Source organism: Scyliorhinus torazame, chromosome 17 (genome assembly GCF_047496885.1).
Source record: "Scyliorhinus torazame isolate Kashiwa2021f chromosome 17, sScyTor2.1, whole genome shotgun sequence".
In the NCBI taxonomy this organism is placed as follows: Eukaryota; Metazoa; Chordata; class Chondrichthyes; order Carcharhiniformes; family Scyliorhinidae; genus Scyliorhinus; species Scyliorhinus torazame.
Window position 1 is genome coordinate 44,675,703 of NC_092723.1, and position 23,943 is coordinate 44,699,645.

At 44.4% G+C, this 23,943-nt stretch overlaps 1 protein-coding gene across 3 annotated transcripts in view; it reads left to right on the forward strand.

Moving 5' to 3' along the window:
• LOC140393857 (metabotropic glutamate receptor 4-like) overlaps nt 1-23,943 on the forward strand; it is a 1,771,763-nt gene that overhangs the window by 3,630 nt on the left and 1,744,190 nt on the right. Inside the window, exon 1 of one of the 3 annotated variants that reach the window (XM_072480391.1) lies at nt 595-1,023. The exons of the other annotated variants lie outside the window; for them this stretch is intronic. The gene's annotated coding sequence lies outside the window, so the exon portion shown is untranslated. Of the gene's footprint in view, nt 1-594; nt 1,024-23,943 lie in introns of those variants that run through there. 3 annotated transcript variants of the gene reach the window in all.

The window sequence follows — 23,943 nt, forward strand, 5'->3', positions numbered from 1 at the left end:
TGGGGGGGTGTATGAATGTGTGTGTGTGGGGGGGAGTATATGTGTGTGTGTGTGGGGGGTGTATGAATGTGTGTGTGTGGGGGGGGGGGGGAGTGTATGTGTGTGTGTGGGGGGGGGAGTGTATGTGTGTGTGTGTGTGGGGGGGGTGTATGAATGTGTGTGTGGGGGGGGTGTATGAATGTGTGTGTGTGTGTGGGGGGAGTGTATGTGTGTGTGTGTGTGGGGGGGGGGAGTGTATGTGTGTGTGTGTGGGGGGGGGGTGTATGAATGTGTGTGTGGGGGGGGTGTATGAATGTGTGTGTGTGTGTGGGGGGAGTGTATGTGTGTGTGTGGGGGGGGGGGAGTGTATGTGTGTGTGTGTGGGGGGGGGGGTGTATGAATGTGTGTGTGGGGGGGTGTATGAATGTGTGTGTGTGTGGGGGGGGGAGTGTATGTGTGTGTGTGTGTGGGGGGGGAGTGTATGTGTGTGTGTGTGGGGGGGGGGGGTGTATGAATGTGTGTGTGTGTATGGGGGGATGCAGTGGGATGGTTGTTTTTTTTTTAATTACATAATTAGCTGGGGATCCGCGGTGCACGGAACCCATCGGGATTTACCTTTCTCGGCAGGTCGAGTGGGGGCTGCCTGTTGGTCTTTGCTTTAAGTAATGACACTCTGCCGCCTCACCAACCTGCCCAGAGGAGGAGCTGGTCAGTGAGAGATTTCCCCTCCCCACCAGCAGATTGTGCCGGGAATTTGAAAGGCGGTGTGTGGGATGGCGAGCGGGTGGAAGCTGGGCAGCGCTGATCTGTCCATGGTGCTGAAATGATGGACGGGAGGGTCAGACGGTGCCGCCTGTGCTGCACAAGAAGGGACGACAGGGGTTTAGAACTTTCAATCCTGTTCGGATATACCCAGCAGTGCTCGAAAGGCTCCCTCCTCCCCACACAGCCCGACAGGCTAGGCGGACGTGTAGGGAGACGATTTTAAGAAGTGCTTTGATTTCAGTGGATTCGAAATTTGCTTCGGACTGCAACAGAACAGAGGTATGTGAGGATTTGAAGGAGCAGAACCATTTAGTTCTCAGTGAGTTCAAACGATTCAGTGCTACGGTCGAGTTGCTACAGCCAATTTTCTGCAGATGCCAATCTTGTGTGCCTTCTCATCTTGTTCCCAATGTAAGGTCCAGATTCATTGGCTCCACTCCCCCTCTGTGTAATGAGAGGCAGGAACATCAAGCAGTTAAGCAATTCGTTCGGGCAAATGGGATAAAAATATGCTTTGCAGAGGAATTTGAAAAGATCTGCATGCTATTGCTAATGTGTATTTCTGTTAAGAATCCGAATGGATTTCAGCGCCCTTTCCTCTTCTCGCCCGTCAAATTACTGACAAGTTATTTTCAAAGCAGCTGGCAATAGTTTCACGCACTTTACAGCGGACCTTTCTGCACCAAGTGATTTAAATGTTCAAGATCAGAGGAAAGCCCTCGTGTTTCTTTTACATTTAAACATTAAACAAAGTACACTGACCCAGTCTTTTGGGACAGGGTGGGAATACAAAGCCAAGTCATTTTTCACATCAGAATAACGTGACCGGTGATGTCTATACTCGGGGATGCAAAATGGACCAAATTTATTGTGCTCTGCTGAATCATTCCCTTTCCCCATTTCCTACACCCCTCCCCCCTCCACACACACACACACACAGTGCCCCCAGAGTCTGAATATAACGGACAGAGCAGCGGACAGTCCACATTCTTACCGGAAAGTCATCTAATTGCTCTTTCCGACAGGCCCACGGTCACATTAGGGGCCGTATTTCAACATAGATAGCTTTTATTGGGTTTGATTTAATAGTGGTGTGAATTTATTAGGTACAGCGAACAGCAATTTGCCAGTCTGGGTCAGGATAATACACTTAAGAAGGTTTCTTCAGATGGATTTACTGTGCAGGCCGATATTGTCTCAGCCCATTGATACTTAACCTTTTCTGGCGGTGTATGTATCTCGCCCAGGTTAAAACAGGAGTGGCCAAGCGATGAATGATAGCAGCCTATTAGTCAACCATTCCTATCCAATATTATTAGATTATTTAAAAAGAACAATCGGAGTTTCAACTGTAGCGTTTAATTGCTGGAGCTATCAGCACAGTAGTTGTTTGCTTTTAAAGTTACCATTACTTACCCGCAGACACCTTGCATAATAATAGGTATTCCCTTGAAAACAAAATGCTGGCTGTCGGTTGACAGTGTTGGGCATGGTTAGGCCTTTCACTTTGGACAATGTGATCTCCTACCTTTGCATTCGAATCTGGTTTCAGACAGTTTTCTTTGGTGTGCCTTCAACTAATGACGGGTGATGGTACTGTGGTGCTGTCACTGGGCTAGTGGTCCAGAAGCCCAGGCTATTCCCCTGGGGAAATTGGTTCAAATCCCACCTTCGTACCTTGGGGAATTTGAATTCAATTTAGAAATGGGTAAACTAGTCTTAGTAATGGCGCCATGTGTTGATTGTGGTTAAAAACCCAATTTATGCCCTTCTGGTGAAGGAAATCAGCTACTCTTAGCTTGGCTGGCCTACTTGTGACTCCAGGCTCCATACGGCAAAGTGGCTGACCCTTAACAGCTCCCTGAAATTGTCAATTTTGTTCACGAGCAGGTAGGGAGGGGCATGACACTGATGCCCACAATAACAACAAGGCTGGGGAGAGCGCATCTTGCAGACAGCAGTATTCACTGTTAGATTGTCTCTGCAATCCAGTTTTCTGTGCCATGATGGAGCTCCACGTTTCTGGCTGTGTCTTCTCATCCTGGTTTCTTCAGAAATGCATACGTTAAATGAAACGGCTTCCTCGTAGTGCTGGATTGTCAGAAGAAGACAAAACCATGGCTCCTTTTCATGGCACGAGTATGGGTGAGTGAGTGGGTAAATGTGTAGGCGTGTAAGTAGGTAGGTGGGTAGGGTAAATTTACAAGTGTGTCAGGTGGTAGGTGGGTAGGCTGGCAGCAGGGTGAAGTGGGTAGCTGAGCAAGCAGGTATGTGAGTCAGATATAGTTGGGTTGGGTCAGGAGGGGTTGTGGGGCCGGTGCTGTTTGGATCCGAGGTGTGGGGAGAGGTTGGGATCAGTGGGGCGGTGAGGTATTGGGGGGTGGGGTAATCAGAAGGTGGGGGCCAGTCAGGTCAGATTGGAGGGTATCAGCAGGGGGAGTTAGTTTTTCAGAGTTAGTCAGGTCAGGTTGGGGAAATCGGGTGTTGGGGGTTGGTCGGTTTGGTTTGGGGGATGGAGCCTGGGGCTCAATGAGGTGTCAGGTGGTGAGGGTTAGTCTGGATGGGTCAGAGGAATCAGGTGTTGGGGGCTGATCAGGTCACGTCGGGGTGTTAGGTGTTGGAGTTGGGCAGGTCCTGCTGATTCTGTCAAATCTTTCCTGGATAACTATTTTAGAACTGTCCGAAGTTTCTGACTCTAATTCAGAGTTGGAAACATTTTCCGAGTGTCCTGGGGAATAGAACAATTGCTCATCTTAAGTTCAAACTTCCCAGACAGTTCTCACAGAGTTAGTACGTTGGGGCCTCTGAGGGGTCCCAAAGCACCTTTTACATTTGGTCTCCATTGATCAGGAGACAGGAAGATCTGGGACAGTAACTGGTCATTTTTATGATATGACTGAGTAAAAACCTGATCACTGCTGACTCAAAAAATAGGCTTTGAGCCAGTCTTCAATCAGATCAAAAGGCCAATACTTGAAGATGTTTTTCGTTCCAGATGGGATTGCGATAAAAAAGGAATGTAGAAGTGTCTATATTAGAGAAGCATCCGTGTTAGAGTACAGTTTTGTATTAGAGTTGTTTTAATTTTGGGTTCCGCAGACAGTCAGTCACCAATTGCACCTAAATTTGTGCCAGTTTTGTGAAGTGCTTTTCCCTTGTGTTCCACTCAACTTGTTTACATATCACCTAACTCAAAATTAAGCTTGAAACAGTAACATTGGGCAGCATTTTAGAACATTGGTTTTGCAAATTTTGCTTTTAAAATATTCTGTGATATATTTAAGTGTGGGAACTTGGTGCCGTTTGATTAACACAGCTGAAAATGGGCAATAAAATTAAGTATTTCAAATCATAGGATGATTCCAACACTTGTGATGAATTCCATTTTAAATGACAGAAAATGACTTTTAGAAAATATACAGAACCATTTGTTAATTAAATGGGGATGCAACAGTCAGTTTCTTCGTAATTTATAAAAGAAAATCCAAACTGTTTGAAATATATATATATTAAAGTCATTACTCCCGCCCGCCACACAAAAAGTAGTTCAATTTTAAAGACCTCCTTGTAGGTATGTACATGAGTGGAATGAACAAACACTCACAGAGTTGATTAATTTGTCCTGCGATGTTGCCAGTTTTGTGGGTAGAACTGATCTCGATCGAGACATGCTTCGATCGAAGCATTCGGGGGGGCATTTGATTATTACCAGGGCAGCATGATGGCACAGTGGTTAGCACTGCTGCCTCACAGCACCAGGTATCCGGGCTCAGTTCCAGCCTTGGGTGACTTTGTGGAATTTGCATGTTCTCCCCGTGTCTGCATGGGTTTTCTCTGGGTGCTCAGTTTCCTTCCACAGTCCAAAGGTGTGCCGGTTAGGTGGATTGGCCATGCTAAATTGCCCCTTAGTGTCCGAGTATGTGGAGGTGGGTGGGGTTATGGGAATAGGGTGGGGGATGACCCTAGGTCGGGTGCTCTTTCAGAGGGTCAGTGCAGACCTGATGTGCTCAGTGTCCTCCTGCTGTCGTGTAGGGATCTATGGTAAGAATCCAACTAACTATTACTTGAATAGAAACAGTGTGCAGGGGTAAGGTGAAAGGTCAGGAGAAAGACACAAAATCATAATGCTTGTCTACAGAACCAGTGCAGACACGATGGGTGAAATGGCTTCCTTCTGCGGCATAATAATTCTGTGATCCTAGACTGTTTAAAAAAAAATTGACATTGATATATATGCACTTGATATAGTTCACACAAAATTCCATGAACTTTTTTAATGGTTTTGACATCAGTTTTGGTAGAATGTGGCAAAAAAGAATGCAACTGAATGAAAACTCCAGGCCATGGTCTATGTCTAAAAGAAAGTTGCAGAAATAAAAGTTAGAAACAGGTCAAACTGAGTGTAAAAATAGGGAGAATTAAGAAAGGGAGGAGCTTACAGAGGAACAAGAGCAGAGCAAAACGTCTTTATTTAAATCTTTTTAAAATGCTTTACCAGCAGCATGATATGCATAAACCTAATTTTCAAATGACATTTTTAATGTAACATTGAGGAACTTTTTCCATTTACTCAATCTATAAAAATGGCTGGTTCAGGGAAAACAGAATTTCTTGGTGCCATTTCTTGGGGGAGGCAGTGGCACAGTGATATTGCCACTGGACTAATAATCCAGAAACCCAGGCTACTGCTTTGGGGACCTAGGCTCAAATCCCACCACGATAGATGCTGAAATTTGAATTCAATAAAAACCTGGATTTTAAAGTCTAATGATGACCATGAAACCATTGTCAATTGCTGTATTAACTCATTTGGTTCACTAATGCCCTTTAGGGAAGGAAATCTGTTGTCCTTACCCTACGTATAAAATGCCAGCAAAGATGTGCAATAAATGCTCATATCCCGTGAACAAATAAAATAAAATGTAGCAGTCTTCGGGCTAAACTATTATGTATTTATAATTTTCTTGAATAATGTCAATAGTCAATGCTTTTTCTTTTCAAGAAGGATATCTCAATAAAGCTAATGCAATTCAAGATATCATTAGGTTGTGGATCAAAGGCATGTAAATTGAATTGATGTACAGACCATCCATAATTTACCTGAATGTGGAAGCAGGCTCAAGAGTCTGAATGGCTGTACCCTGTCCTGTGTCCTATCTAGTACTTTGTGGTACTTGGATAATCTTGATAATTTTTCGATGCAGTGTTGGACTGGTGTTTGCAACATGAGATTATTTTGAGTTTTAATAATTTATGCCAGTCTAATCTTTTCCATGGAGAAAATATCAATAAAGCTAACTTCTCAGAAGTTTTTTTAAAAACAAATGTTTTCAGCAAGAAATAACACGTTTTGCAGTTTAATGAAAAGTTTGAGGATCATGATAAAGCATTGCATTCAAGTCGTACTTCTTACAGAGAATATAGCTATTGATTTCTGAACACCTGTTGGTACAAGAGCATTACATTGTACAATATCCAAACACATCAGTAATTGTTCTTTTTGAGATGATCTATTTACCCTTTTTTAAGACCTTTCTTTCACCACCACAAAAGTAATAACAAAGAATTAGTGTTTTTCTGTAATTACCATATTTGGCATGAATCCAGATTCAATTGGGCAAAGGGAGGTGAGATGGACAGTATTAACTTTTTACTCACCATAGACGAATCAATCCTTATGGCTATTGTTTTCCCTGTTTATACTAACTTTAGGGAAAATATAGCCCTGAGTGTAGTGTGAGCAATTTTGATTTACACTCAGTCCTACTTTTTGTTGCTGAAACATAATGAATAGTTAAATAGGGGTAACATGGGAAACAATGAATACTGCAAAGGCCATGAGCCCTGACAATATTCCAGCAATAGTACTGAAAACCTGTGCTCCAGACCTTGCCGTCCCCCTAGCCAAGCTGTTCCAGTACAGCTACAACACTGGCATCTACCCACCAATGTGGAAAATTGCCCTGTACACAAGAAAGAGGATAAATTCAACCTGGCCAATTACCGCTCCACCACTTGATCATCAGTAAAGTGATGGAAGTGGTCATCAACAAATCTATCAAGTGGTACTTACTCAGCAATTACCTGCTCACAGATGCTCATTTTGGGTTCCACCAGGGTCACTCAGCTCCTGACCTCATTACAGCCTTTGTTCAAACATGGATAAAACAGCTGAATGCCAGATGTGAGGCGAGAGTGACTGCCCTTGAAATCAAGGCAGCTTTTGATCGAGTATGACACCAAGGAGCCCTAGCAAAACTGAAGTCCAATGGGAATCGGGGTAATTTTCCCACTGGTTCCAGTCATACCTGGCACAAAGGAAGATAGTTGTGGTTGTTGCAGGTCAATCAACTCAGCTCCAGGACATCACTGCTGGAGTTCCTCAGGGTATCATCCTAGACCCAACCATCTTCGGCTGCTTCATCAATGACCTTTCTTCCACTATAAGGTCAGAAGTGGGGATGTTCACAGGTGGCTGCACAATATTCAGCACCATTTGCAACTCCTCAAAACTGGAACAGTCCATGTCCAAATGCAGCAGGACCTGGACAATATCCAGGCTTGGGCTGACAAGTGGCAAGTAACATTCGCGCCACACAAATGCCAGGCAATAACCATCTCCAACAAGAGACAATATAACAATCACCCTTGACATTCAATGGCATTTATATCACCGAATCCCCCACGATCAACATCCTGGGGGTCAGCATTGACCAGAAACTGAACTGGACTAGCCCTATATATACTATGGTTACCAGAGCAGGTCAAAGAGACTATGAGTCCTACCGTGAGTAACTCAGCTCATGACTACCCAAAGCCTGTCCACTATCTACAAGGCTCAAGGCAGGAGCATGATGGAATACTCCCCATTTGCCTGGATGAATGCAGCTCCAACAACACGCAAGAAGTTCAACATCAACCAGGACAAAGCAGCCCGTTTGATTGCTACCCCTTTCCACAAACATTCAGTCCCTCCAGCACTGACACAGAGTAGCAGCTGTGTGTACCATCTACAAGATGCACTGCAGGAACTCGCCAAGGTTCTTTAGGCAGCACGTTCCAAACCTCCGACAACTTCCACCTAGAAGGAGAAGAGCAGCAGTTACCTGGGAACACCATCACTTGGAGGCCCCCTTCCAAATCATTCACCACCCTAACTTGCAAGTATATCGCTTTCCTTCACTGTCGTTGGGTCAAAATCCTGGAACTCCCCCAACAGCACTGTGGGTGTACATATGCCTCAGGAACTGCAGTGGTTCAAGAAGGCAACTCACCACCACCTTCTCAAGGGCAACTAAGAATAGGCATTAAATGCTGGCCTAACCAGCGACACCCACATCCCATGAATAAACAAATTATAGGCTCTGACATTGAACTGTGCAAACACTTGGGGAAGTTTTAATTTCCAGGTGCTACTGAGAGTAAAACATGGAAAAGCTCTGTTATATCAGATCTCCACTCTCTTTACTTTTCCAGAAATTTCCAGGCCTTCCTTGCATATGACCTACAGGACCATGGAAAAAACGGATATGATGCTGGATGGGGCTATTCCCAACTCTCCTGCTTTATGTCATATATTTGTGTCGTAAAAGCATGGCTTTATACATGCCCCCACAACCCTGGCCCAGACCCACCCAAGGATTGGGCCTGTACTGGGATGCATGTGAGCCATGGAAATGATGCAGCCCAGGAAATTCAAGTGCTCTTAAGCTCTAGATAAGCCTAGTATACTTGAGTGCACCATGACAGTCCAATGGCCAGGCAAAGGTAGGTGTGGTAGGGTGGAATGATATTGGGGTATAATCAGTAGAACAGGAGTTCTCAAATGTTTTGCTTTTGCAGCCACACTCCCATGTCATACAAATTCCAGGGCCCGCTTGAGGCACAACACAAGTACGTTTTCTGCATAAAAAGTAGTTATATAATTAAACATATATATTTATTATTATTTTTGTTTTACTTAGAACTTTATTGCTAACTTCCAGTCTTTCCTCTTCTTGGACTGAGACTCTCTCTGTCTCCCTCTGTCTCCCTCTGTTTCCCTCTGTTTCCCTCTGTCTCTCTCTGTCGCTCTCTGTCTCTCCTCCACATGTTAACTGATCAGAGAATCTCATACCATTATCCTTCCAATTTCAAATTCTTCCTACCTGAAGCGAGATTTGTTTTGGAAAGCTGCATGCACTGGGTTTGATTCTCCGGTTCCCTATCTGTGTGTTTCTCAGCGGCATGCCACTCACTCGTGGTGGGATTCTATGTTCTCAACGCTTGCCAATGGGATTTCCCATTGAAGCCACCCCATGCCACTGGGAAACCCGCGGGGCTGTGCTGCCGGCGAGAAACATGAAGAACAACTGCCGGAGAATTCTGCCACTATTTACGATACCAGACAGAATATTAATTCCCATCGGTACAGCATACAGTAACTTAACAGTAATTTTCTTATGCATGTAACTTCACTCATGGAATTAGAAAATCATAACATCAAATATAGAATCATGTAGAATATCAATCATTTGGTTTATTTCAATTCAATTGTGCAGCAATTTTCACAAGCCCTGTTTTGACCCATTTTTCCACTCAAATGTCACATGCAAATAATGACTTCAAAGCCGTATCAACACTTTTCCAATGATAATAATCTTTTATTATTGTCACAAGTAGGCTTACATTAACATTGCAATGAAGTTATTATGAAAATTCCCTCGCCGCCACACTCCGGCGCCTGTTCGGGTACGCTGAGGGAGAATTCAGAATGTCCAATTCACCTAACAACACATCGTTTAGGACTTGTGGGAGGAAACCAGAGTGCCCGGAGGAAACCCACGCAGGCACGGGGAAAATGTGCAAATTCCGCACACACAGTGATCCAAGCCGGGAATCGAACCTGGGACCCTGGCGCTGTGAAACCACAGTGCTAACCACTGTGCCACCCACAGTAGCACAGGGCTTTCATACAATGACTGTAACCATCCAGCACAAATCTAGCCCTTGCCAGCTGCTGTTCTACAAATTACATAGAAATTAAACACTTCCAGACAAGGACAAGATTTGTGAAGTACAGCTGGTTATTGATAATCATAGATTATCATAGAATTTACAGTGCAGAAGGAGGCCATTCGGCCCATCGGGTCCACCATAATCGGCCCATAATGTACCACCAAAGGAATGGTTTGGTCTTTGGAAATGAGTTTTTAGCTTATAGTCGATAGATATAAAATTAAATTTATAGGTCCCAGTCTATATTACCCCTAGTGCAGCATGGGTTATATCTCACTGATGCTAACAATGCATGAACTTAATTCGTTTTACCCAAGATTCCTCCAACTTTTGGAATTGGTTCTTCTGAAACAACATCACAAACATTCTCATTTAAATCCCCACGTTGTATCCATTCTCTGCCTCTGCACCTCTGTAATCCATTCGGTCGCCCTTTGTCATCCATTTCCCCCATTTGCTCTTAGTGCAGTCTGGTTGCCCAGTGCACCATACAGGGCCAGCTCCTCTCTTTTTGCATTCCCAACATATAGTTTGCAGAAATAGAAATCCCAAATATTAATGTGTGGGCAGTAGCTCCCAATGCTGCCTTACCTATCTGGGTCAGGAGGAGCAGGAATGAAGTGCTGAGCTGTACTGATTTCTTCATTTTAATTGGCATGCCTGAGCGTACATTCTGATTCCTAAACCAAAGAGAAACACATCAATGTCATTGAATACACTCTTACACAAATCTCCCCTAAATTTTATAATGGCACCACTACAAGCTTTCGATTCCAAAATGCATTTGTGCAGTTTTAAGAATCTTACCTTGATTGCAGTACTCCAAAGCTCTATAAATAATACATAAAACTTATTGGAAGTAACACTAGTTTTAATCATTTTCATGAAATCCAGTTACATAAATAAAACAAATGCTATTGCTCCTAAAAAGACAGAAAAGGATGTAATATTTGAACTGTAACTTTCAGGAATAGTCACCCGCCAACATTTAACTGCAAGAATAATGTTAAGGCTATCATAGCTCACCATTATTGAAGAGTAAATTCAATGGCAACTTTTGTTGGCACATGCATGGCTAAACATGGAAATCAGGATGTTGCTCTCCGGGTTTGTCCTGTGCTCCTCCAGAAGCTGCCCCACACCGATACCACGCAGAGAGAACTGACATTGAAATACATAGAACAGCATGACGTTAGAGTGCTGATTCACTAGACACCCACTAAAACATACCAGAAAAGGTTAAGGCTTTTTATCATTCAAGTGTAAGTGAATTTTAATGGTGTGGTAAGTTTTAATTACTGCCAAACAAGTACTTGAGCACTGAAAATTTACCTTTGAAAGTATGGAGTTTCATTTCTCCAGATTATAATTATAGTTGAAGATCTATAGGATGATAGAATCACAGAACAGCTACAGCACAGAAGGAGGCCATTTGACCCAGCCTGTCTGTGTTAGCTCTCTGAAGGAGCAGTTCACTTCCTTGCTAATATCCTGCCTTCTCCCTGTGGCTCTGCAAATGTTTCCTTTATAGCTAATGATACACATCCCCTCTATTTTGGTGAATCGTATCTGTATCCTCTCTATTGCCTTTACATCCTCCCTACAGTGTGGTGCCCAGAACCAGCACAATATTCCAATTGAGTCTGAACCAATGTTTTTTTTTACTGGTTCATATAACTTCCTTACTTTTGTATTCCTATCCCTATTGATGAACCTCAGAATTCTGGATGCTTTATTAATCGCTCTTGCAACCTGTCATTACCACTGTCTATGATTTATGCACATGTACAGCCAAGTTATTCTGCTCGTCCCTTTAGAATTGTACACTTTGTTTTATATTGGCTCTCCACATTCTACCAATCACAATGAATCACTTCACATTTCTCTGCACTAAACATAATCTGCCACTTGTCCACCCATTCCGCCAACCTGTCTTATGTCCTTTTGAAGTGCTATGCTATCCTCGTCATGGTTTATAATATTTCCAATTTTTATGTCATCCACAAATGTTGTATTTGTGCCCTGTACACTAAGGTTTAGCCATTAATATATATTAGGAACACCAAATCCTGGGGAACTCCACAGCAAACCTTCCCCCAGTCTAAAAAAACATCTGTTCCTGTCACTCAGCTAATTTCATATCCATGTTGTTACTATCCCTTTTATTCCATGAGATCTAACTTTGCTCATTGTTCTGAGTGACATTTTATAAGATGGCTTTTGGGAGTCCACACACATCACATCAACATTATCTTCATCAACCCTCTCTATTGACTCCTCAAAACACTCAAGCAAGTTAAATACAAATTTATGCTGGCTTTTCTTAGATAACCTGCATTTTCCAAATGACTATTAATGTTGTCCCAAATTATCATTTTTAAGCTTCCCCACCACTGAGGTTCAACTGACTGACTTGTGGGTTGAATCTTTACTCCAGAGACATAAGCATAAAATCTGGGTTGACGCTCCAATGCAGTACTGACGGAGCACTGCACTTTCATTATAGAAATGTTACAACATGGCCATTCAGCCATTGTGTCTGTGCCGGCTCTCCAAATGAGCAATTCACGGAGTGCCTTTCTCCCTATAACCCTGCACATTCTTCTTTTTCGATAATAGTCTAATTCCTATTGAAAATTTTGATTGTGCCTGCCTCCACCACACTCTCAGGCAGTGCACTCCAGATCTAACCATTTTCTGCATGAAAGAGTTTTTTTTGTTCTTTCTTCTTTTACTGATTACCTTGGACGGGATTCTCCGACCCCCCGCTGGGTCGGAGAATCTCCGGGGGCTGGCGTAAATCCCACCTCCACCGGCCGCCAAATTCTCCGGCACCGGATATTCGGCGGGGGCGGGAACCGCACCACGCCGGTCGGCGCCCCCCCCGGCGATTCTCTGGCCCGCGGATGGGCCGAAGTCCCGCTGCTGTCATGCCAGTCCTGCCAGCATGAATCAAACCACCTACCTTCTCGGCGGGACTGGTGGCGTGGACGGGGCTCCGTGGTCCTGGGAGGGGGCCAGACGATCTGGCCGCGGGGGGTGCCCCCATGGTGGCCTGGCCCGCGATTGGGGTCCACCGATCCACGGGATGGCCTGTGCCGTGGGGGCATTCGTTTCCCTCCGCCTCAGCCATAGCGTTCAGCATGGCCGACGCATGCGCGGGGATGACGTCAGCAGCCGCTGACGCTCTCGCGCATGCGCGCACTTCCGCCGGCCGGTGAAGTCCTTTTGGCCCCGGCTGGCATGGCGCCAAAGGCCTTCCACGCCAGGCGGTGGAACGGAAACCACTCCGGCGCGGGCCTAGCCCCTCACGGTGAGGGCTTGGCCCCTAAAAGTGCGGAGAACGGCCCGACGCCGGAGTGGTTCCCGCCACTCCATCCCGCCGGGACCCCCGCCCCACCGGGTAGGGGAGATCCCCGGCCCTTAAATCTGTACCCTCTCGTTCTTGATCCTTTGATGAGTAGAAGCAGTGGATGGGATTTTCTGGTACTCCAGCCGTGTGTTTCTCGGTGGCATGCCATTCGCTGGCAGTGGATTTCTATCTTTCCACTGCTTATTAATGGATTTCCTGTTGTAACCACCAGACACTACTGGAAGTCCCACGGATGTGGGTGTGCTGCCGGCGGGAAAAATGAATCTCAACGACCGGAGAATACCCGCCAGTTTATCCCTATCTACTCTGTTCAGACTCCTCATGATTTGGACTACCTTTATCAAATATTCTCTCAGTTTTCTTTTTTTCGAAGAAAACAGACTTAACTTCTCCAATCAATCTTTCTAACGAAAGTTCCTCTTCTTTGGAACCATTCTCGGGAATCCTCTCTCTCCCATTCCATCACATACTTCCTAAAGTGTGGCACCTAGAATTGGGCACAATACTAGTGTCTTATACAAGTTCAACATACTCTCCTTGCTCTTGTATTCTATGTCCCTATTAATAAAGTCTGGAATACTGTCTACAAAACCATTCTCTCAACCTGCTCCGCCACTTATGCACATATACACCCAGAGAATTCTGCGCACCTCCTTTCAAGCAGTAATCTTTATTTTATATTGCCTCTTCATGTTCTTCCTATCAAAATTAATCACTTCCCATTTCTCCGCATTGAACTTCATTTACCACCTTTCCAACAATTCCACTAATTTGTCTATGTTCCTTTGAAGTTCTACACTATCCTCCTCACAATTCACAATGCTTCCAAGTTTCAAAACATTCACAAATTATGAAATTGTCCTCTGTACACCGAGGCCTAGGTCATTAATATATATCAGGAAAAGCAAGGGTGGCAACACTAACCCCTGGGGTGCTACACTACAAACCTTCCTCCAGCCTGAACAACATTAATTAACCACTACTCTCAGCCAATTTCATATATTTCTTGCTGCTGTCTCTTTTATTCCATAAGCTGTTCCTTTGCTCAGAATCCTGTTGTGTGGCATTCTATCAAATGTCTTTTGGAAGTCTATGTACACCACATCAGCAGCATTCCCTTCATCATCCTTCTCTACTACCTATTTAGCCAATCAGTTCACCTCAATTTTTCCCTGGTTTCTTCTCCTCAGGTGTGAATAAAAGTTATCTAGGCACCATTTTGAAGAATAACCAAGGTACTTTCCCAGTTTCTTGGACAATATTTATCCCTCATCCAAGTTCATAAAAAACAGATTATCGCTTCATTATCTGTGGATCCTATCTTTTTAAAAAAAATTTAAAGTGCCCATTCATTTTATTCCAAATTTAGTGTGGCTAATCCAATATCCTACACATCTTTGGGTTGTGGGGGTGAGACCCACGCAGACACAGGGAGAATGTGCAAACTCCAGTGACCCGGGCTGGGATCGAACCCGGGTCCTCAGCGCCATGAGGCAGCAGTGCTATCCACTGCACCACCGTGCCGCCTTTGTGGATCCTATCTTTGCACAAATTGGGCACTGTGTTTCTGACATTGCTACAGTGACTACACTTCATTGGCTATAAAGTACTTTGGAACATCCTGAAGTTGTGAAATGTGCTATTTGTCTCTTCCTTTTAGTCTGCTGATCCACTAGATCAGTAAATTAACACTTATTAGTTAAATGGGTGCTGCAGATTATAAAACTGCTACATAATTTTTAATGCTATGAAAGAAGATAGTTCTTCTATAATTGTACATCTGTAATTCAGTAGACAAGCTGAGAGTGAATTGCTCTGGTGTAGGATTCAGATTTGTGGAGTTAGTTTATATTGTTTATATTAGTTTATATTAATCCTAAACCCAGTCTTCCCAGGTTTCAAATTGGTCCAAGCCTGTAGTCGTTATGATACCATTATGATCCCAGACCAGACCCCAATGGACAGAAACTCCAGGTGGCTCTGGAATACTTGCCGGAAAGAGATGTCTTGCCATCACAAAGGAGTCATGTACACTGCCCGGGTACGGGGTGCAGATGTGCAGGATCTTCATCTGGTGGTCACAGACCACCTGCACGTTCATGGAGTGGTACCCCTTCCTGTTCATGGCAGGGTGGCCGCAGTGCGACCTGCATCCCATCTCTTACCCCCTGGACCATGGGTATCCTGGCAACGGCGGCGAAACTCATTTCCCGGCCATCCTGATGGCTGCGATCTATGGGGAACTGAATGTACCAGTCCGCAAGGGCATACAGGGTGTCAGTCACGGCACGGATGCACTTGTGCACAGACGCCTGTGAGATGCCGGACAGGTCCCCACTCGGTGACTGGAATGACCCCATAGCATAGAAGTGGGCAAATGCCCAGAGTAATGGTATGAACTTGCAGATGCGAGTCTGGCAGCCAGGAGGGGAAGATGATTCAGACAATCAGCCTCTTCTGGGAAATGATTTAACGGAACAATTGATGTATGCAAATATCTGAGGTGTCCAGATGATGACAAGCGGACGCCTGCTAAGAATTAAGGTGTCCAATTTCTGATGGAGCCTGCCCGCACTCTTCTTCGTCTTCTTCTTCCTCAACTCTCCTTTTAATGCATGGTTTTAATTCATGCTGGCCCGATACCACGTTGCACAAGAATTTGTTTGTGCAGGCAATGACACAATCTGTGGGCACAGCCTTGCTGGAAAGAGATTGCTTGAAAGAAACAGACCTGACCCCCTGTCAGAATAATGCAGAATCTCTGGCTGTATTTCGTCAGAACTACTGCAGCAGTCATACACCAACTAACCCAAGGTGTTAACCCTTATTGCACCAAATGCATATAATACAATGGGTGGGATTCTTCGACCCCCCGCGAATCGCCAGGGGGGTGGCGTGAATCCCGTCCCGCCGCTCCGACGCCGGTTGCCGAATTCTCCGGCGGCGGTTTTTCGGCAGGGACGGGAATCTCGTTGTGCCAGTCGGGGGCAGTTGGCAGTGCCCCCCCCCCCCCCCCCCCAGCGATTCTCCGCCCGCGATGGGCCAAGCGGCCGCCCGTTTTCGGCCGGTCCCGCCGGCGTAAATCAAACCAGGTCCGTACCGGCGGGACCTGGCTCTGCGGGCGGCCTGCAGAGTCCGCGGGGGGGTCCGGGGAGATCTGGCCCCGGGGGGTGCCCCCACGGTCGCCTGGCCCGCAATCGGGCCCACCGATCTGCAGGCGGGCCTGTGCTGTGGGGGCACTCTTTCCCTCCGCGCCGGCTGCTGTCAACCTCCACCATGGCCGGCGCGGAGAAGCACCCCCTGTGCTTGCGCTGGGATGACGCCAGCACACGCTGGCGCTCCCATGCATGCGCCAACTTGTGCCGGCCGGCGTAGGCCCTTCCGCGCCGGCTGCCGCGGCGCCAACCCTGCCAGCGCCAGCCTAGCCTTGAAGGTGTGGAGGATTCCGCACCTTCCAGATGGCCCGATGCCGGAGTGGTTCACACCAGTCCTTGGCGCCGGTACGGCTCACCCTGCCGGGTAGAGGAGAATCCCGCACAATATATCTGAAATGTCTACATTTATCACGATTCCGGTTGACCCTTCATCTGCATCCCATTAATGTGATGCAAATCAGTTCCAGTGAATGTCCCGGTATGAAGTGGCGGGCGCCAGCAGAAGATCGCGCTGGATATTCACGCTGATGTGAAACTGGTTTTTAGAGTCCCACTGAATTCATTGAACCAGTTGAGTTGGGAGAATTCCACCACACGTGTTTTTTGCAAGACGTCAGGAACTCAACTCATACCGCAGCCTTCTCATTTATGAGACTCCACAATTAAACACCAAGGGTTCATGTCAGTAGTTCCATGGGTAAACCTTCAGAGACTCCACTCCTTGGAGAGTCTTGTTTGAGTGGAACAAAAATCAGAGACTTATTCCCAGTGCTGGCATGCCCTTTGTATAAAGCTTCCGATAGTCTGGTCATTAATTTTAGTGAAAAATGTAAGCAGCAAAAACCAGCTATGTTGCCATCCACCTTAACATTATATGATTTATGCCCTCTTTGTTTCAGATCTCTGAAAATGCTGCTCTCTTTTCTGTTGGTTGCTTCCAACAAGTATTTTTAATGCTTAAATTGGTGGCCAATCCGGCTGAAATTCCACAGCTGTACAGGAATCTTTCTATTATAACAGTTACAGTTATATAGCCTTCCGGAATGTACTTTTCATTCCATAATTCAAGTATTTTTAGTGGGGAAACTAAACCCTCTTGGCAGAATCAGTATATTTAACAGGTTTCTTTCAGTTTCGTTACTGTGCTCTTTTTCGAACACCTTGTTATTTCCTCCAGGCCAAAGCCTTCAATACACTCCTTTGCTTTTCTTATCCAGATAGAATCTACAGGCTTTTTAAAATCAACCTTACCACCACTGCGTCACTAGTTCCTGATTTATCTTATCCTTTCCAATCTTGCTGCTGTGCTGCATTATGGCCTTTGACTCGACTAAGTTTCTCCATTTAAATAACACATGACGATTTTTTTTCAATCCAATTTAGTTTGATGCACTGAATTTTAGTTTTAGATGTTCCTGTAGGATCAATGTTCGTGTATGAATCCTTCACCATGGTCTATTTCTTATACACAACTCAGTCCTTCAGAGTAGCATTTATCCATAGGATCTTGGCAGGAGAAGAATATGATGGCACCCAGATGGTCAGAATATGTAAGTGAAGCCTAGAGGACCATATAAAAGGAATGGGAAGCAGCTGAGGAACATTTACAACAATAATGAGCAATGGGATGAAAGAATTTGATTTTACTCGCCGTTAACTTGAATCGAGGGAAAACCATTGGACTTTTATTGGTCACAAATGAGTTGTATTTTTGTATATTAAGGGAAATCATCCCTGTATCAGTGTGGTATTTCTAGTTCTGCACATTCTATAATTATAGCCTCTCTTGTCAAAATTGCCAATCTGCGTCAGACTTGAAGGTAGGTTTATGCTGAATACTCACACTGAATGGAGATTTGATTGGGCATCCCAAGTTCATTTCACTTAAAATCAATTCTCAATTTAAAATATTAATCATGAATCTTTAAAACTATGCTAAATCTAAATCTATTATTACATCATTAGAATATTGAAAGGCTTTAAATTCAGAACTTGTAACTTCAATTGTATGGTAATTTTTATTCTTTCTTCCCTTTCAAATAAGAATAAGGCAGGTATTGTGATATCATTACCATTTAGTATTCACTTTGAACCATGTATCTCAGTTGTAAATTATCTACTTACATTGCGCGCATGCATAAATCAAAGTACACATTGTTCTATTTGGTAATATGATAAAATCAACATTAGTTATTTTTCCTTACCGCATCCAATCTCAAAACATATTTCACATGTGCTATAATACACCATGGACATAGACATATTGCTGTGCCGTGCCTAATTTATGTGTCAGATTAGAGACCAGGTAGCTTCCATCGGTCAAATTGGAAAATCAGTAGTTGAGACACCTGGAGCAGATTGCAGGCAAGGCTTAATAGTTGGCTCAAGCACAAGCTGATAAAATTCAAGAACATGACGGCAGTCTGTTTTTATAACGATGGGTAAAGTCAATAGAAGGGAGGACAATAAGTGCAGTGTCAAGGAGGTGGTATATTGTGAGGAAAATAATGAATTGAATTTCACATCCATATGTAAAGAAAACAACATTGCACATTCCAAAACTGTTCATGGTCCTTGATTCATAGTTCTATACTTTTGTGATTGTTCACAAACATCTAACTCCTAAAGTCCTTAACTGTATAAAACATTGGTTCAGCCAAAGCTAGCGTATTGAGCGCAGTTCTGGAATCCCCATTACAGGAAGGATGTGATAGCACTGGAAAGGGTGCAGAGGAGATTTACCAGAATGTTACAGGGCTGGAGAGTGTTAGCTATGAAGGGAGATTGGATAGGCTTGGATTGTTTTCCTTGGAGCACAGGAGACTGAGGGTGGGGTGGGGGGCGGGGCGGACATGATTGAGATATATAAAATTATAAAAGGTACGGATAGAGTAGCTAGGAACACATTTTTCCCCTTGGCGGAGGGGGTCAATGACCAGGGGGCAGAGATTTAAGGTGAGAGACAGGATGTTTAGAGGGGATGGGAGGAAAAACCTTTTTACCCAGAGTGTGGTGGGAGTTTGGAATTCGCTGCCTGAAAGAATGGAGGAAGCAAAGACCCTCATAATAGTTAAGAAGTATTTAGATGTGCACTTGCGATCCCAGGGCATAAAAGGCTTTGGGCTCGAAAAAGGGATTAGAATGGTTAGGTGGTTGTTTTTGGCTGGTGCAGATGCGATGGGCTGAAGGGCCTTTTCTGTGCTGTATGTGTCATAATATACACCAGTATATCATGGTGCAGACACACACTGATGGACACACCGTGGGACCAATCAACATACACAACACCGCAGCCAATCACCAGTGAGAGCACACGCACTATAAAGACAGGGAGCATCAGAGTTCCCGCTCATTCGAGTTGCAGCTAGCTAGGAGGACAGAGCTCACAGCCTGCAACACAGACATTCACCATGTGCTGAGTGCATCGACTGGTTAGGACAAGGCAGAGGTCTTTAGTTAAAGCTAGTCTCGTATTAATCCACAGTCTAAGTATGTTTAAACAGTTAATGATTCAATAAAATAGTGTTGCACTATTTCAAGTGTTGGTGACCTGTATGTGATCCAGAACACCCAACACATCAGTATGATTCTGTGACTCTAAGGTCAGATCAACAATTTTGCTTTTCCCTTCCCCTAAACATACAAACATTTTCCATTACCTATTGCTTGGTGTCATTTCCAGCAGGTATACTGAGTAGCATTTTCTCGAAACTAAGTCCAAATTCAAATGTTGGAGATTGTGATTAATGTTTGGGGTTTCACTGCTCAGCTATTGTGTTGATTAGATTATCTCTTTAATTTCCAGGTGCATATTTTACAAATATACATTTATATTCAATATTGTAGTTGTATTTTAAAAAGAAACCCAAAATCTGACCAGCTTGAAAAAAATAAAGTGCTTCCATCACTTAAAACACAGGACAGGTAAATCCTATTTTTACAAAATGGGTCGGGGCTGAGTTCATTGTGTTAAAAAGGATTTCCCTTAAAACCAGTATTGCTTCCACGCAAGGGAATGCTTCAACCTAATCGACCAAAGTAAATCCAAAAAGACACTCATCCCAAACTGGCAGACCTGTCCATAAAACCAGCATTTCCCAACTACAAAGGGGATTGTCTCTGTCTCTTTTGGAAGGTTCCCTTCAGATAATCTAGCGTTCTTGGAAAGGTGTCACAATATGACCATCTGCTGCAGAATTGACCAGTCCAGAGCTGTCATGGTTAAACCTGCAGTTTCTGGGAAAAAGCAGACTGGCATATGTACCGCAGTGCCGACTGAGTTTAAGGACAATCAATAACCGATATAACTCGACCCACTACAGAAAGGAGACGAACAACCACAATCCAGTTATACAATGAATCTAAATGACTATGTCTTGAGTGACGTCCAATATTCATCCAGCTGCCATTACAAGTCTTCAAGCCTCTAGTAAACTCAACATTTCCAGTAAATTGGAATTATGTAAATTCGGGATTTATCTGCACCATTTATCTTTCATACTTTTGCTCAAGTAACATCACTGGGAAATATAAGCATAAAGGATTAACAATTCTGTTTGAAAGATTTAACTTACTAGTGTCCATGACATTGCTCAAGGTAGATTGGGGGATATGCTGTTTTGTGGTAAGTGCAACAGTTTGCTATTAGCATTGTTCCGAGGACTAAAAATGAAATCAAACTTGGTTGTCTTTTTCTGTTCCTCTGAGCAGGCAGCAAGGACACCCACCTAAGATTGGCAGGATCCTTTTGTACATATGCAGTGTGCATCCTGGCCATCTGCACTTGAACTCCAGCCTGAACAGGGATTCACCTTCTGCTTTCTCACCCACACTAACCTGTGACAGATGGAGGGTTGGCCCACTAGAAAGGGCTGAGGAGGTATTTCCCTTTTTGTGTTGTATTGGGTCAGGTGGGTTAGGAATGCTGCTCTAGGCCCCCAGAGGGAGAGCTCAGGTTTCACCTCCTCCGAAATGCCCTCTCTCCCCAAGCCTTCTCTCCCCTTGAGCCTTTCACCCTTAAACACTCGCAAACCCTTTTGTCAGTGGACTGTGCAATATCCTGCCCCTTCCCATCAATGAGAAGTGAGCCAGCAGCACAGTAATGAGATTTTATAATAACCTGGGCCAGATTTCTGAGTCAGTAGGTGCGTTTCCAACTCACCTCTCCACCTACTCAAAATCTGCCTGCAGATAAAGCTAGAGCTATTATGTGCAAATTGGTATCCAGTCCAATTATGTGTTTTTTTTGTTCTCTACACATCTTAGTTTGTTTTTTAGTACAGTGAAGGAATTTGTTAGTTAGATATTATGCCCCAATCTGATCTGTTGAATAATAGTTTCTACTTAGTGAGTTATTTTGTTATTCAAAAATAAATGATTACTCCAGGGGCCAAAGCAGTACCACTAATTTTTTTGAAAAGTAATTGACTCTCTTTCCTGAAACCAGTCTGAGTTTCTTTGCACTCATCAGAAAATACATTTCTCTCCTTAAATGATATTAAGAATTTCCACCTGTGGATTGAGATTTTCAACTTGTTCAATGGACATCAGTCATAACTTGCAGAGCGATTTAGAACATTCCTTTTTTTAACGCACCCCCACTGAAAATGGTGAATATGGCTGTTGTAATGGAGCCAGGACAATCATTCTTTATTCAGCAATCTGTGAATCTTTTGTGAATCTTTCGTTCTCTATCCGCTTCTTTTATTGCATGAGAGAAAAAGGAGGCTACGTGGCAACCTTCCTCTTATGTTTGATTGTGTGCGAATAAACTACTCCTCAGAGTTAACCCCATCTCGAGTTTTCTGTGGGGTCATTAATTGAAATTGGATCACACCAAAATTTAGAGGTCGAGGAACACCACCACCCCACCCCCCCCCAGCTTATAAAGGGTGCAATCAAAACCAAATCGCCTTTTTGTTTATGGATGGATGGTGAGAAGGGAAATCAGAGCTGTTTCAGACTATTAGAGGGATCCCTGTGGGTGGTCCCCTATTACAGGGGTCCGGGGGGCGGCAGGTCGGGTCACTCCGTACTTGAGGGTGGGGGGGGCACAGAGGCAATCTGGAGGTGGGGGGCTGCTGTGTGGTGGGTGAGGGGGGAATGGATGATTTGTGGTGGGAGAGGCAATGTCAGGGCTGATTTGCGGTGTGGGGGGTGGCCGGCCGTTTGACCTCGTTGACGGGCCACCCGCTCAAGATGGCAGCAAGATAGCGGGATTCCCTGGCAATCCCTTGTATTCTGGGGCTGGATTAGCACAGTGGGCGAAACAGCTGTCTTGTAATGCACAACAAGGCCAGCAGCGCGGATTCAATTCCCGTACCGGCCTCCTGGAACAGGCGCTGGAATGTGGTGACTAGGGGCTTTTCACAGTAACTTCATTGAAGTCTACTTGTGACAATAAGTGATTATTATTATTATTCTACGCCATTCATAAATTTGCATGGTGTGGAACACTGAATTGTATCCCACTTTACAACCCCCAAGGGGATTGTAAAACTGGGGCAGCACGGCAGCACAGTGGTTAGCACTGAATTGTATCCCACAGCACCAGTGACCCGGGCTCAATTCCGGCCTTGGGTCACTGTCTGTGTGGAGTTTATACATTATCCCCATGCCTGTGTGGGTTTCCTCCCACAGTCCAAAGATGTACGGGGTAGGTGGATTGGCCATGCTAAATTGTACCTTGGTGTCCAGGGATGTGAAGGTTATGTTTTAGGGTTGCAGGGATAAGGTGGGACTTGGATCGGCGCCGACTCATTGGGCCAAATGGCCTCCTTCTGCATTGTAGGTATTCTATGACGCGAGAACACAGTCTCCTAAATGGATAGCCCAGCCTATGTATTTGTAATATATATATATATATATATATATATTGATCCTCATGGCTAATATATTTAAAAAATGACAAAGACTTTACGATGACTGAAACCATGTATAGCTGTGACTTTCAAACAAAAATTGACTTTTTGGCATCAACAAAGAAGCTCACATACTGTTACCTCTGAAGAGATTCTAATGAGCCCTTGAGCTACAGAAATCAAATTCAAAGGGAACATTACGGAACCGGTTCTGGGGGAGGTGGGACCAGTACAAACCGGATGGTCTGCACCTGGGCAGGACTGGAACCAATGTCCTAGTGGGGGTGTTTGCTAGAGCTGTTGTGGCAGGGGGATGGGAACCGATGCAGGAAGTTGGAAGGTAGTAAGTCAGGGACAGAAACATAAGGCAGTATGGGGGAAAGTGTAAGGCAGAGAAGCCACAGTCAAAAATCAAAAAGGGCGACAGTACAAGGTACAGTGACTGAGGAGAGCTCAGTGAATAGGACCAGGAATACTAAAAGGAATAAAACGGAAAGTGAAAACATTAATGGTAAGCGACGCGGCAGGTTGTTTCATGAGGATATGGGTTCAACGCCAAGGAAAATTAGGAGAAAGGTTAAGAGGAAATATAACTTAGGAGAGGTTACTGATCGAGGTGTTAAGATTCAGAACAGAGGTAAAAAAGCCAACATAAGTGTACTTTACCTGAATGCTCGTAGTATTCGGAATAAGGTAAATGAGTTGATGGCGCAAATCATCGTGAATGACTATGATTTAGTGGCCATTACTGAAACATGCTTAAAGGATGGTCACGACTGGGAGTTAAATATCCAAGGGTATCAAACTATTCGGA